The sequence below is a fragment of the Corvus kubaryi genome, unplaced genomic scaffold (genome assembly GCF_017639235.1).
Source record: "Corvus kubaryi isolate FWS band 111438036 unplaced genomic scaffold, C.kubaryi_AGA036_p1.0 66, whole genome shotgun sequence".
NCBI lineage: Eukaryota > Metazoa > Chordata > Aves > Passeriformes > Corvidae > Corvus > Corvus kubaryi.
Window position 1 is genome coordinate 7155823 of NW_024582054.1, and position 15187 is coordinate 7171009.

At 37.8% G+C, this 15187-nt stretch overlaps 1 long non-coding RNA gene across 1 annotated transcript; it reads right to left on the reverse strand.

Annotated features, from left to right (window-relative positions):
• Positions 1-966: 966 nt before the first annotated feature.
• LOC121673973 lies at positions 967-14757 on the reverse strand. Its single transcript, XR_006019382.1, has 3 exons — positions 14528-14757; positions 11880-11884; positions 967-976 (listed from the first exon to the last, which is right to left on the reverse strand). It is a non-coding gene; the product is annotated as an uncharacterized LOC121673973 (long non-coding RNA).
• Between the last annotated feature and the right edge of the window lie 430 nt (positions 14758-15187).

Sequence of the window (15187 nt, forward strand, 5' to 3'; positions counted from 1 at the left end):
GCTGATGCAGCCATAGATGAGGAATAGCTTTATTTTTAGATTTATGCATGGCAGACAAAGAAATCTATATGAGTTTCTGCCTGTATCTACCCTCCCAGAACTTATATTTAAAAAAGAGAGATTTAAATGTAATTTTTTTAACATTATTTTACACAAGCATTTTTTCATGCTGTCCTATTGATATACTACTTCTCACTTTCCCTGCCCTTGCCAAAACTTCATGCATGCCTCCTAAGCATAGGAACAGAAATCAGCATTGTGTTGTTTTGACTGCCTTTGCTTTGTGATCTTAAATGGTCCCTCAACCCTTTTGTCAATATTTATTGATGGGATCCACAGGCGCTCTGAGTGATCCCACTCTTGAGGGGCATAAACCAATGGCAAGCTGGGAAGGCAAGAAAAGTGGGGCCTGCTCCAGGCAAGAACTGGTTAGGAAATATCAGAAAGCTCAGGAGCCATTGACAAAATGTCAAACACTTCAAATCCTTGATTGTTTGTCTGGCTAATGCCGTGCTAAACAGAGTCATTATCACCCCCTAAAGTGGAAACAGATACATGTATGCACAACACATGCATGTACGCTCACCTCCGTGCACACACAAGAGTCTGCAGGGAAATTAAGCAATGCCAATGAAACCTTGTACAGAGAAAGTTCTCGGATAAATTAACAGTGCAATTACATTACATGACATGCCACAAGATGGATGAGGAAAACTTGGCTGGTATTACGTTCTGTTTTCAAATTGCAATTTATTTGAGGGTTTTAATGGATGCCTTATTAAAACATCTCAGCATTGGTCAGGTTTCAGCACATGTCAGAGTAGCCCATGATTGATGACACCCTCTGCTGCTTCCCTTGCACATTTGCAGGGAATTTAAGCAAAGAGGGAATGAACAGAAGCTCGGATTCGTATTGATCGTGTGAAGGTGCACTGCCTGAGAGCACAGTCTAATAACATTCTCTTAGCTGAACTGCCTCACATGAAGGCATTTATTACAAGAACTAAAATGTTATATGGTTCAGGATAAAAGAACATTGTACAAACAAAAGAGTAGGCAACGAACAAGGGAGAGAAGAAGAGAAAGAATGAAATACAAATGTGTAACTTTAATGAAGTGCTATTATCTCCTAAGAGCATATTTCAGACAGCTAAAAAATGGTGAACTTAACCATTTTCTATGTGTAGATATAAAAGAATCTTCTGAAGATAAACTAGAGACAGCAATTTCCTTTTTTTTTCTTTAATCTATCTCATTTAGGTGAGATCCTGTAATTATATTGGTAGCAATGAGGGTGGAGGTCAGAGCTAAAAACAATTAGGATTTCGAACATCAAAATGGATAGCTTGACATTAATCATTTGACCATCCAATGTCTTTCTTCATCACTTTAAGTACTATATACTGTAGTTAATCGATCTGACTATCACCCATTTTATAAACGAAAAGCACTTGTACCTAACTGGTGTAAATCTTAAAGAATCCCCCACACTTTTAGAGGGCAGCTTCTTGATAGATTAGGACTAGGCTTGCATAATATAAGAAACATTTCTTCTTGTGCTGTGAGATTTGCAAGCTACCTAATTGAAAAAGAGGAAAGCTACATGATTTCAAACTGCAAAAGCACTGTTGGCTTTTACCTCCCAAAACACCCTCTTAAAGAAATCCATGTAAGTAGTTCATCACATCAGCAATGTTTGGTTAACTGATACTATTTTTTCGTCATTGTAAATGGAGTCAAGCTGAAGGTAAAATGAGATAATCAACTACAGATGAGGTAGAGTAGAAATACCCTTGCCCCTAGGTACCTCAAAACACAATACTGATTACAAATAAAAATTCAGGTTGGGCATTAGAGTCCAATTTTTTGAGATGCTGAGTACTTGTCAGTACCACTACTGTGGCTGTGTCCCATTTACTTTATCTTTCTCTTGGCCTGCAGGAAGCACTCAGTATCATCCATGATCGGATCTCCAAAACACTCCCCACATATCTATGCTTGGGGCTTGGTTAAGTACTGTCTCATATGTCAGCACTGCCTCTGGCTGTTTGCAACTCTAATACCATTCTAGTTTCAATTCCAGGTCTAAAAGATTATTTGTTTGACCTGCCTTGCTCATCATTATCTGAGCTGCTAATTTTATTATTTTGTTAGCACCCTGGGCTGCATGGTATAAAGCAACACTATAAAAGTGTAGTTTGATTATATTGGAATCATTCAGCATCACAGGCTCAGCAAACAAAATGCATCACTCCCACCCACACTGCTATGGTAGCAAAGAAGAGGGAGTAAAGAAGAGGGGGAAGGGAGGATAAAAGCTGTAAGAAGGATAAATAGAAGTAAAAAAGCCATTGTGGTTAAAGAGCTTCACAAATTCTCTCAGGCTAGAGTTGCACAAATTTCCTATGAGCCTATCTGAATTACTTGGTACTCAAAATATTTTTTAAAATAAATAGTAGTAAAAATAATGCTAAAAAAATCAGAAGCTGTGAAGTTTTGCTGTCTAGAAACAGTGAATGAAATCTCTAAGTGTCTAGTTCTGACAATTATAGAAATTTGACTAGGACTTAGAAACCTTAGGTCAGTGCCTCAGGTCTTGGTTCAGACTTATACAAGTCACCAAGCTTCTAGTATTTTCCATTCGATGTTCCCAACTCTTTCTGCCATAGCTTCACCACATTTTTTCCATCTGTTTTTTAAACATCTCCACTTGAATAAGCATTTTAGACAATCAAATCACAACTTGCTTTTGTAAATTTATTTTAAATATAGACAGGGTCCTTTAATATTCCCCATATTTGACATTAGTTCTTCTGTTGAAATATTGAATCAGAATAATTACTGTATTCTTTTGCTTTTGTTCCTGAGGATTTTTTCTTCCCTTCACCCCCATGTTTTACTTTCTAGGTAACTGACAAAGTTAACTTAAACTTCTAAAAAGAAAAGGGCTAAATTTTAATTTATGTTTGCAGTCTATGCTACTCTTGACCCTGCAGACCTGATGCTTGTTTCATTGTTGCAGAAGCATTAAAATGGCTGCCTCATATTGCAGGCATTTTATGGCACAAGAAAAAGGTTTTCTGAAACAGAAGAGTTCATTTACTTCAACCAGAAAACTTACCCTTGTGATTAGCCTGCCCTGACTGTTTCAGATCGGTACATGTAGCACCTGAGCAAGCCATCCACAGGTAACCTAGCCAAGTTATAAATCTGATCATGATCCTCAAAACAATTCTGTATTGAAAGCCACAGTTATCAAATATTTTCTAGCTACCATAATTCAATTTCAACTTCATTTATGTAGATGAAACATAGTAAAGATTGAATGTTAATGAACACTGATTTTCTAATTAATAAGAATTAAAAATCTCATACTAGGTGTACCTTAGAAGACGCAGTTCAAATAATTCCAATTCATGCAAGTCACATTGTTCTCAGCTTCTTGATTATAAGCAGTAACCATGTCTATTATAGCTAAGATAAATAAACAGATATTTTCTCCCAGTTTAGTGCACAAATGCAACCTCCTAACCCTCACCATCAAAAGGTCAAAAGCTGCAAAACCTAGTCCATTAACCTCTGTAAATGGTTGTGATATTAAAAACTGACTCTCAATATCCAAGGGTCATGATCTAGTGCAATAACTATCAGCAATAAAGAATTATGACGATAGTACATTATCCATCTATAAAACGGCCATTTATGACACCAGCACACGGACTATCTGTAACAGGAACGAACCACCCCTTTCTAAGAATCATTGCACATTTTCAATTATGGGGTTATAATATAATGTGTTAAAACTTACTAGGTTTTAAAGCAGAGAACAGAACTACTATCTGTGTATTGGGGAAAACAACAAAAACTTACAGGCTAATATGGCTTAGTAGAAAAGAGCAGTTTAAAGTATAATTCTCAGTCTGATTTCTGAACTGCAAAGGATAAATTTCAGATTTAACTAGATATCACCTCACTACAAGAGAGCCATGGACAGGTAGAAGCCTATCAAGATGCAGATGGGCTCTTACAAGAAAAGGGTCAGCTAATTTGTTCTACTAGCAAACTTTTCTGGTAGTTAAACAGAGCTTTAGCACTCCAAGCAAAGCGAGGTTTTTGCAAAAGCAGCTGAGAGAAAAAAATAAGTGGGTCTGAAAAGAAATAGTACAAATCATACAGCAAAATCAAGTTCAGTGGTGTGAACATAATTTTGATCACAAAAAGTCTATTTTCAGGGAAAGAAGGTGGAGAATGACAATTTAAGAAGTAGGATAAATAAATGAAAAAAAAAGTGATTTTTTTAAAACTTTAAAAACTACTGTCAGAATGGGACAAAAATTAGTATCTTGTCTATAAGACATGCATATATTCATAAATATATACAGATGGATAGAAGACTTCTTTTATTTGCATGACATCTGTTTAAATTTCTGAGATGTCTTGTATGTAGAAACTTAGATCAGTGAGTTATTTAATCAGTCACTAAAACTCTGATGATACATTAGCTTGGAAGACCTGCAAAAAACCCAACTCACTCTCTCTTATAGAAAGCAGCTGGTCTTAATAATTAAAATGGAAAAACTCCATCCATCTTCATTTGCAAAGTCACCCAGACAGAGACAGAACTTCAGCACCCTATTGTAGTTTCACAGGATGTCTTAAAGGGCTAGGGAGAAAGTAGAAAATATCCGCTATTTTCATTTTGACAATAGATACAGAGAAGCCTTTTATTTGTAATTAAATGAGAGGTTATCAAAGCTAAAAGCAAATAACATACCAATTTTGTTTACTCTTTCCTTTTCTTTTTATTGGATTCAACGAAATCCAACCATGGAGTCAATAACTGACTTTCGGGAATGGAATTAACTATACCCACATTGTCATGCTTTTTTGTTTTCTAGTCACAGAAAAATAAAGAAAAACCCGGGCATGAAAATATGATATAGATTTTAGATAAGACTGCTGAAGCCCTTTTTATTTTTTCCTGCAGTCTGTAGTGAAAATAAAATCTCTGCTAGAATAATGCTTATGTGCTCTTTACTGCTTCTGTTCTATCCATGAACTTGTTATTTGTTTTCTCCATTTATGAAACAAAAGAAATGTAGAACTAAGCAGGACTAGATTCAGGATGACACTGGGCATTGGAATTCAAAAGTAGAGTAACTGCTCAAAAAATAGTTGAGATGAAAATTTTTATGGTGCTTAGTCTTCTGGAGAACGTAACTGGCCAGTGTTGCTTGAAAAGAGTAGAGGAGTGTTACAGGGGGTGCCTGAGCACTACCCTGGAGGTACTGAGACACTGTGATACCAAACAGATCAGATAGAGGCTGTATTTCAGGATAGAGCCTTCCCCTTGCAAAAACTCTGTGTGAATAAGATTGCACGAACAGCAGCTACTTTTGCCTCTTGCAGATCACTCCCTGGTGTAGAACCTGAAAGAAAAGGTCACTGGAAGGTGCATCTTTTGGGAGTGGAGGCCAGTTGATATTCTGTTCTCCAGTCCTTTGCACAGAAAGTGAAAGACTAGAGCACATAGCATGTTGAGTGGCTAAAAAGAAATTATTTTATTAATGAGATTCAATACTGGGCACTTTACCATCTGAACACCTCTTTTTTTAACAGCTTAACAGCTGGCAAGCTCTGGAGCACTCTTTAGAGCATCTTTTCTCTTCTCCCTCTGCAACAGCTTCTTGCCAGTCTGGGGGGAATGTAGAAATAGTAATGATGACCAAAAATAGTACCATAAAACATATTACCATAGTAGGTAAATTAAAAATTATTAGGCATGTTTTGGTACGGTTTTTGTTTGGTTTTTTTTTTAATTACTGAACTCTGACTTTCCTCTCTGACAGGCACTTTCAGGCATTTGGTTGCATTATATATATTATATTATATATATATATTATATACCATGTGGCTCACAGAAAGAATTTTTTTACCTGTACAAAACTGGGAGAAAAATCTGCTTTGTGACCTTATGGGGACTTCATACCTGACTAAGCAGGAACATATATTAAATCTTATCCTCGATCATAGGTACTTGTGCCAAGTAACTGTTTCAAGATTCTTCTTCCTTCACACAAAATCTAGATATGAAACAAACTTTAGACAAAATGCTAGGATCTTGCTCAGGGGAAAATTGCTGTAATATACCACAGAAGATGCACTCAAGAAATATGATATATCCCTAACAAACTCTCTTTTCATCTCCCATCTTGTACTCTGTAAGTTGAACATTGCACTTTCTATTTTATTTTATTTGGATGTACCAAGAGTATCTTGAGCTTTTATGTGTCTCTTTATTTTATTGATCCTCTCTGCACACTTAAAAATAATGGGCTTTTAGAATCCCAGAGCAACTAAAATTTATCTTTCTTACTTTCTTGATCGTTCCTTTTTAAAACACACACATTTAGTGGATAACCTTTTATATATTCAGAAATCATTGGGCAATTGTTAACACCAAAAAAACCCCAGTCCTTTCTAATTGCTGTTAGAGAAAGGGCACACACATGGTTATACACTCCCTGTTGTTTGCCTGCTACCAGGCTAGCATTAAATATTTTTCTTATATATTCATTGGCATAATGCTGTGAGATAGGCATGTATGTCCTCCTTGCACTGATAAATTAAAAGTCCACTTTCAGTGAGCAAGATTAATTATCCATTTAACCAAACCTAGATTCATTCCCTTATTGGGGCAGGAAAGAGTGGAGAGTGGGATGCTGGAAAGATGCAGGTGGGAAAAGAAAGGGGCAGAGTGCCAGCTAGGCTGCAGTATTCAGTTACATGTGAAATGATTTGTAATTCTGAGTAATCACTTAGGACAAGCCCTTGCACCATTTTATCTATACATGACTCTAGGCCAAAGTCAATACTCATAGTAAAATAATGAGATGAAGCTAACAGAGACCCTTTATTAATGCTCCAAGGAGCAAATCTGATGCTTAAGCTTCTCCCATGGAAAGTATCCACTTCTTCCTAAAAATGAACGAGTAGGTCATGATGGCTGGTAGTAACTAGAATTCTTACCTCCAAAAAAACATGGAAAATTTCCTTTCTTATTTGTGCACCATGTCATGCTTTGCCCAGATGCACATAAAGGCATATAAATTTTGCATTATGTGTAGACTCATTAGAGAAATCTCTCTCTCTTTCTTAATCATTTTCCCTGACTTGGAGAGATGGAAAAGAAAACCCACACAATGAAAGTTCAATAAACCAGAAGGAAAAAACCCAGTACACTGAGATGTGTGGTTTTATTCTAAGTACTGTTGACAATATGAAGGAATTCAACTACCCAAGGAACTCCTTGGCAATGAGTTTCCTCACAGCTGGGTTGTTTTTTTTTTTGTTTTTTTTTGTTTTTTTTTTTTTTTTTTTTGAAGTGTAGCATCTTGGTTTCAGCCAAGTCTTACTTTTTTGCAGGAGCCATGAGGGGGTGGAGCCTGGAGCCAAGTGGTGTGGCCAAGACCCTCATGTTATTTGATACCATCTCATGTCATTGCAGTGGGGCAGGGGACAGGGACTCTTGCTTCAGAAAGAAGGGCATCTCTTTCCAGTGGAGCAAGAGTGGCAGACAGAGCAGTGGGGTACTGCTAATCCTGACCAGAGGGAAGAGTTTTTGTGTGATTGGGTTGAGCTTCACACTCTTTTGTACACTTATGTAATTAATATTGTTGCTGTTACGGTTTGTTTTCTTATCTAATTATTTTTTCTGGTAAATTGTTCTTATCTCAGCCTGTGATCTTTGCCTTTTGTGTCCCCAGTTATCCTCTCCAGCCATCAGCAGGGGAGGAGAAGTGAGTCAGCAGCATGTGGTTTTGGAGTCTTGGGGTGGGGAGGGGGGGGCACTAAATTGCAGAGTACGATTCCTAAATCACGTCATGCAGTCATATTACCCCAGGACGTTTTTCCTACTGCAGGAACTGGCAATTTTATTTACAGCCCTATAAATAAATATTCTTTGTCCTTGTTTCATTCCTCTGTGGCTGTTCATGATGAATCCTAGTCATCGAGTGATCTCTTGCCCTGGAAGATCCAGTTGCTTATCCAGAGTTTTGTAACTTGAGATTCTCCCATTCTGCTACAGCCTTCTGTGTAGTCTAGCATTGCACATCCTGATAAGTCTCCAACTTTACAGCAACAGTCATTGGAATATCCAAATCTCAACATATATTAGCATATGTGAAATGCTATGTGATTGTTCCATAAATATAACAGGGCCACAAAATTTTGCACAATTATATTACATAAAATCAAAGTCTTTGAATAGAGTATTGGATTTTAGTCCCTTTAAGCATGCATTTTTTTCAAGTGACCATAAGAGAATCAGTGAACTAAATTCTTTGGTATTTAAATCAAGTACATCTGAAAATCTTGCTTGCTTTTAAGAACAAGAATCAATGTAACACAGGTTGATGAAAGATCAACTTACAGATGCAAGATGGCATTCCAGATTCGAACACAAAATTGCCAAAACAGCACAACACTTTGAGCTTCACAAACTCAATGAATCTAAAACTTTTTAAAATGTCTCAAGTATCCTAATTAAAAGCAAATATCTGATTTCTCACAGTATGTCAACAATTTTGAGTAAGAGACTGAAACTCATAAGCCTAAGTTTCCACCTTCCATTCCTGAAAAAGGAAAGGTTACCATTAGGAACCATAAATTTTGCATGAAACTGACAAAATCTGGGGTGATTTCTTTCTGCTGGTCCATGAGGTCCAAACTGGTCACAGTTTGGAAGGATAAATAAATTTTATTTGAAAAAATACTGGTTTTAACTAATAAGTATTTCTCAAAAGTCCATCCTCTTTAGCAAAAACAATTAAAATTTAACTGTTTTGTGAAAGAAATGTTTCCTGTTCACCATTGTTACGTTTCCTTGATGTTTCTTTTTATTTTCATTTAAAACATTTTGTTCAATCAATTAAAAGTATTGACATGATTGCTATCTTTGAATACTGTGGAATATAGTAGGTTTGATGCACAGTCATTAATTATATATACAGATCAAACCCAAATTAGTTAAAATATATGTAAGTAGGTTTTTTGATTTGTAAAAATAATTAAATAACTTACTGTTCTGTACCAAGTTGTTCCAGCCGTGCCCCAGAGTCGAGTATAACCATTTGTATCACCTTTTCTGGATGATCCTCCTTGCAATATTATGCTTCCTTGCGCTGACTGAACATGATCCAGCATGTGCCCAGGTGGCCAGGAAGGCCAATGGCATCCTGGCCTGTATCAGCAATAGTGTGGCCAGCAGGACGAGGGCAGTAATTGTCCCTCTGTACTTGGCACTGGTGAGGCCACACCTTGAATCTTGTGTTCAGTTTTGGGCCTCTCAATTCAGGATGGGCATTGAGATGCTGGAGTTCACAGAAAGGCAATGGAACTGGTGAAGGGTCTGGAGCACAAATCTGATGAGGAGCAGCTGAGGGAGCTGGGCTTGTTTATCCTGGAGAAAAGGAGGCTCAGGGGAGATCTTATCTCTCTTTACAACTGCCTGAAAGGAGGCTGATAGGATTAAATGGCCTCACATACACCAGGGGAGGTTTAGATTGGCTCTTAGACAAAATTTATTCATCTAAAGTGTGGTCAGGCATTGGAACAGGCTGCTCAGGGACATGGTGGAATCACCATCCCTGGAAGTGTTCTAAAGACGTGGATATGGCACTTTGTTTAGCGGTGAACACAATGGTGCTGGGTTAGCAGTTGTACTCAATGGTCTTAGAGGTCTTTTCCAACCTTAACAATTCTATGATTCTATCATTCTAAGAATCACGCACCTCATGTGGCACCAGTGAGGACCGTATTTCTGTTCAGCACCTGCACTGATTTTTGAGCTAGATTCCTGTTGTAGAATCATGATCTGTGCTGAGGAGGCCATTTTGTTAGGGATTGAAAAGCATACACAGATTAGAGAGGATGCAGTAAGTCCAAGAGCAAAAGCCAATTCCATAATTTGAATTTGAGAAAGTGAGGTAAATAATTCTGGATACAACTTGTTCTGTAATTTAGCATTAGTCTACTTCAAATCAAATCAAATGCTTGCTTAATTAATTGGCAGTAAAAATTACTCTGCATTTTTTTTCTGGCATCGCATATTATGGAAGGTTTTCATAATATTATTTCATAGTGCCATAGTTTGGAACAAAAAGAAGGGTGTACTGTTTTGACAATTGTGATATACTTGGTAAATATGCTGCAACTTTAGGAAACAAACAAGCATTGTTTAAAACTTACCCATTTTTTCCTTATCTTGTTAATAGAAAGAAAACATGAAAGCAGAGCAGAACAATATGTTTTGTGTAAGTTGGAGAGAATCAGGTTTACAGGAAAGAAGCCAACATGTATCACATAAATTTATCATGCAGCTTAAAATGAAGCAAAACAAACAAAAAAATCCCACAAAAATAAACTGTGAAGTCTTGCATGGCTTGCATAGGAAACCACAACCTTGTGATTGAGTTCTCTCCCAAAGCAGAAGTAGTGCTTAATAAGATTTTATAAAGAAGACTAAGTTTTAGGCCCTTATATACAGGTAAAACACTAAAAATCAGATAAAATGTTTGCACTTTAGACACGGCAAATATATTTCTACTTTGAAACCAGAATTTTACTAGCAAAATGCCTTTCTCTCTGTATATCTTGGGAATATCTCTTTCCCAAGTGTGAAACACATAATTCCCTGGATATCTTCTACTAAGAAAGAAATGAGTAATTTGATTACTGGTATCTCTGGGGAGGAGTTAGTAAAAAAAATGCTGTCTTTAAATATTTTGTATTGTGAACTAAAATGATTGAATAATTGACTAGAAAATTACAGTTAACTTTGGGAAGCTATTGATATAGACCTGGCTTTAAAAAACCTATTTGCAAAAGGCATACTAACCACAAAGGGGAACACTCTATAATCCTTCAACAAATGGGTTAAAACCTACAGAATGGCATGATCCAGGGCCTAGAAATTAATCTCTTAATTTTGTCTTCTTCCTGGTAAAAAACTAAGAAACAGCACTGTCTTGGTGTGAAAACATCTATGTGGGGCAAATGCATCTAGGTCATGCAGAAAACAGTATGTTGCCATAGCTATCATTAGTGTAATACTCTTCACAGCAAGTCCTACTGTGAGCTAAATTCAGGCCCAGTGGGTGCTGCACTATTGACTTCAATGAAGCTGCACCTGCTTATGCCCTGTCTGAATCAGTCCTTGTGTCTACAATAAGAATAGTATTTCAATCACTGCCATTCACTGAACAATATTTCAGCAGCCTCTCTGTGTGAATTCCTGCTATAAAATATCTGATGTGCAGTGGCTGGCTATTCTGTCCCACCCTGTTTGCCCTCCCTTCCATCATTCCTCAGAGCAGGCCTCTTTCAGGCAGCACTGATCCAGCCACTGAAGCAGACAAAAGTCACAGCCAGTATGAAGGATGATTATCTCATGCATTAGAAAGCTATTTTGGCTGCTGACACAAAGTTTGGTTGCTTCTAAAGAGTGCCAGGGGACACACATTGCCATATTTTCAGTGTACAGGCCAGTACCTGTTTGTCTAAATGTTGTCAAGTAGTTAATAACCTTAATTTTGAGAGAAAAATTTGTTGCATACCCATTTTCTCTGTATACTTTTTAATTGCTAGAGTACATTAGAAGCATTAAATGTCTTTCTGGCAAAGAACAATTAAATGGCTTTTAAAAATGTCACCACCTGAGAGCTAGGCTGTGAGTGTGACTAATGGATGTTTCTCCATCGGCTCAGTAAGGTCATGCCACCACTGACACATTCCTCTCATTGTATTTGATACCTGTATCAACATTCCTCAGTATTTCCTTCTTCCTGGTTGTACTTTCTAACTTGTGTCTCTTAGACTCTCTCTAGTCCTGCTTCATCTTACTCTGCACCTGATCTCTACTTCTGAATGGAGTGTTTCACCTTGCCCTTCAAAATCTTATGGTGTTTTTTTTTTCTATTGTCTTAGAGGTATGAAAACAAATTATCAGAACAACTTTTTATTTCATTTTGAGCTGATTTCTTTAAAATAGTGGCAGAACATAGGTAAACTTTAGGAAAAAATGCAGAATCTCCTTTCTACATGTGTAAGTGGAAAGCTCCAACACTTCCTGATGGGCATAAGATACTCCCAAAGGAGAAGGTTAGCATGAATGTGGACCATGCCCATATAAACCATCATGAGCTGACTGCCACCATGGTGCCACATGGTAAATTCTCTGTTCCTTCTTCCTGAGAGGTGAGGAAGACTTCAGCTCCCTACAGGCTGATTAACCCTGCAGTCTCCTTTACATGGTGCAACAGTTATGGTAACATCTGCCAGATGTGTGGAATCCAGTCCAGCATAGGAGAGATGGAAAAAAGAATGGGAGGGAGTACCTGAATTGCATGAAACCTTCTACCTTCTGGATCAGACTTTGTTCCAACATGCAGGAAAAGGATAATTTGTGTCTGAGAAAGACTCTTAAATTTTTTCTTCTACATCCTAGGTAAATGCCATAGCCAGCAGACTATCATGGAGAAGACAGAAATCTTGTTTTTCATGCCACACAGGTCTTAAAAGCTAAGTGTAAGTTGTCTTCCTGAATTCACATATCTTTGTGAGAACTTGATTGCAGTGAATGCTCTGCCCATGCATCAGGAGCAGTACTTAATAGCCTGGAAATTGCAAAAAAATTCAGCCTAGTATCAGTTATCTTGCCTGCGTCACTGATCTATGTTAAGGAGTCATATTTTTAAAAGAGCATAAAGATATGAACTCACGTAACTACTTTGTGATATTTGGAAACTACACTTTTCTGCATCTGAAAACCAAGAAAAGTATTGATTCTTCAGTAGGGATTTTAAACTAACTTTTTAATGTTTTAAAAATATTTTTAGGAGTCTTCTGGCATTTTTAGGAAAAGTTTGTAGAGCTCTTGCACCAGAGCACTGCTCCTTTTCTGAAAGCTGCACATATTGTCTGTCAGCTACTAACCTCTGAAATCTGGTCTTTTAACTGGGTTAAAAGCATTTGTAGCACAGCATATGAGGAACAAATATGATGACCTTGAGACTTTCAGCTGTGAAGTCTCCTTGGAGCTACATGTTTCAGTTATGTCTTTTTGGGAAGTATTTTGTTTCCACAAAGCTGAAATTTAAAAAAATGGAAAATCTAAAAAGAAAAAAACATGCCAATGCTTGATGGCAGTTTAGTTGCTGACAGTGTCAGGTGAACTTCTGTGAAAATTGTACATTGAAGGTTATCAGCTAAAGACTGGTTGTCAGAGGCTGTCATCACAGTATGACATCACACTAATTCTGAGGCTTACCTTGGATTTACTTTTTCTGAACAATGTGTTTCTTACAGCAGAATACTGCTGCATTGCAAGTTACAGGAGGAAAACCATAATTCAGTGGATTGCCTTCTTGAGGCTATAACCTTAAAAGAAATGTAACTGAAAGCTGCAGGATCTTTCAGATACGATTACTTGTGTAGTCTGACAGTTCTAATGTTACTCAGTAGACATTCTGAATTTGAAATATTCAGGGATATGGTTATTTACATTTTAAGCTGGTTTATCTCTGTGTGGTCACCTTGGCAACATAGAGGGATGGAAAGAATGCATAAAAAGACTCTGCTTCTCAATAAATGTTTATCATGCATTTGCTTGCATTTACAACTTGATACAATACTTTGCTAAATCCAGACTGGGCAATGCTGTTTAACTGAGCTGCAAAAAACATCCTACTGAATATTATTTCTTATATGAGCAATGAAAGCAATAGCACAACAGAAACATCAAAAACTTATATTGAGCACAAAATGTCCATAACTTGACAGTATTTCATAGAATCATAGAATTATCAAGGTTGGAAAAGACCTTTAAAGATCATCAAGTCCAACCATCAACCAGCACTACCACTGTAACCCCTAAACCACTAAACCACTAAACCCAGAGCCAGATCCAGACATTTCTAAAACACATCCAGGGATGGTGACTCTACTTCCCTGGGCAGCCTATTCCAACATCTGACCACCTTAACAGAGAAAATTTTTTCTAATATCTAATCTGAATCTCCTGTCTCAAAGCTATTTTCTCTGATCCTCTCACTGCAGGCACAACAGAAAAGACAGGACCCATTTCACTAGAACCTGCTCTCTGGTAGTTGTAGAGAGCAATGAGATCCCCCTGAGCCTCCTCGAGACTAAACAAACCCAGCTCCCTCAGCTGTTCCTCGTAAGACAAGTTCTCTAGACCTCTCATGAGCCTTGTTGTCCTTCACTGGACACTCTCCAGTACTTCAGTAGCCTTTTTAAAGTGAGGGGCCCAAAACTGAACACAGTACTCAAGGTGTGGCCTCAGCAATGCCGAGTCCAGAGGGATGGTCACTTCCCTAGTCCTGCTGGCCACACTACTTCTGATACAGGCCAAGATGCCACTGGCCTTCTTGGCCACCTGGGCCCACTGCTGGCTCACAACTAAGCCCACTGTTGACCAGCACCCCCAAGCCCCTTTCTGCTGGACAGCCACTCTTGCCCCAGCTAGTAGCGCTGCCTGGGATTGCTGCGACCCAAGTGCAGCACCTGGCACTTTGCCTTACTGAACCTTGTGCTGTTGTCCTGATGGAGTCTGTCCAGATCCCTCTGCAGAGCCTTCCTTCCCTCGAGACATCAACACCCCCACCCATCTCAGTATCATCTGCAAATCTACTGAGGGTGGCCCCAGTCCCTACATCTAGAGAATCAATAAAGATGTTAAACAGGACCGGATCCAATTAAAATTCTGCAGGATTTCTATACTACAGTTTTTAAGTCCCAGTAAAGTTGACTAGTAGGTATTACAGACAAAATTTTTGTAATATTTGGATATGGCTTTTATTTTCAGTACTGGGACTTTTCTCACTTAAAAGAAATTACTAATGGTAGTCTGGAAACTATTAACTTAGACAGGAACAGTTTAAGGTGTTTGATCCTCCTTTGATGAAGTGTGAACACTAGACCTCTTTCCAGAGGTGTAATGGTGATTCTTCTCTGAAGGGAGAGAAGGGAGGGAGTAAGAAGGGAATAAGCCTCTGTAAATGTGTTTAAGAGAAATTATTTCCTGTGTTCAGTTTATTTAGCTTTTGGTAAGTGTTACTCTTCATGTTTTCATTTTACATGAATATGGTCAATACTACATAATCTC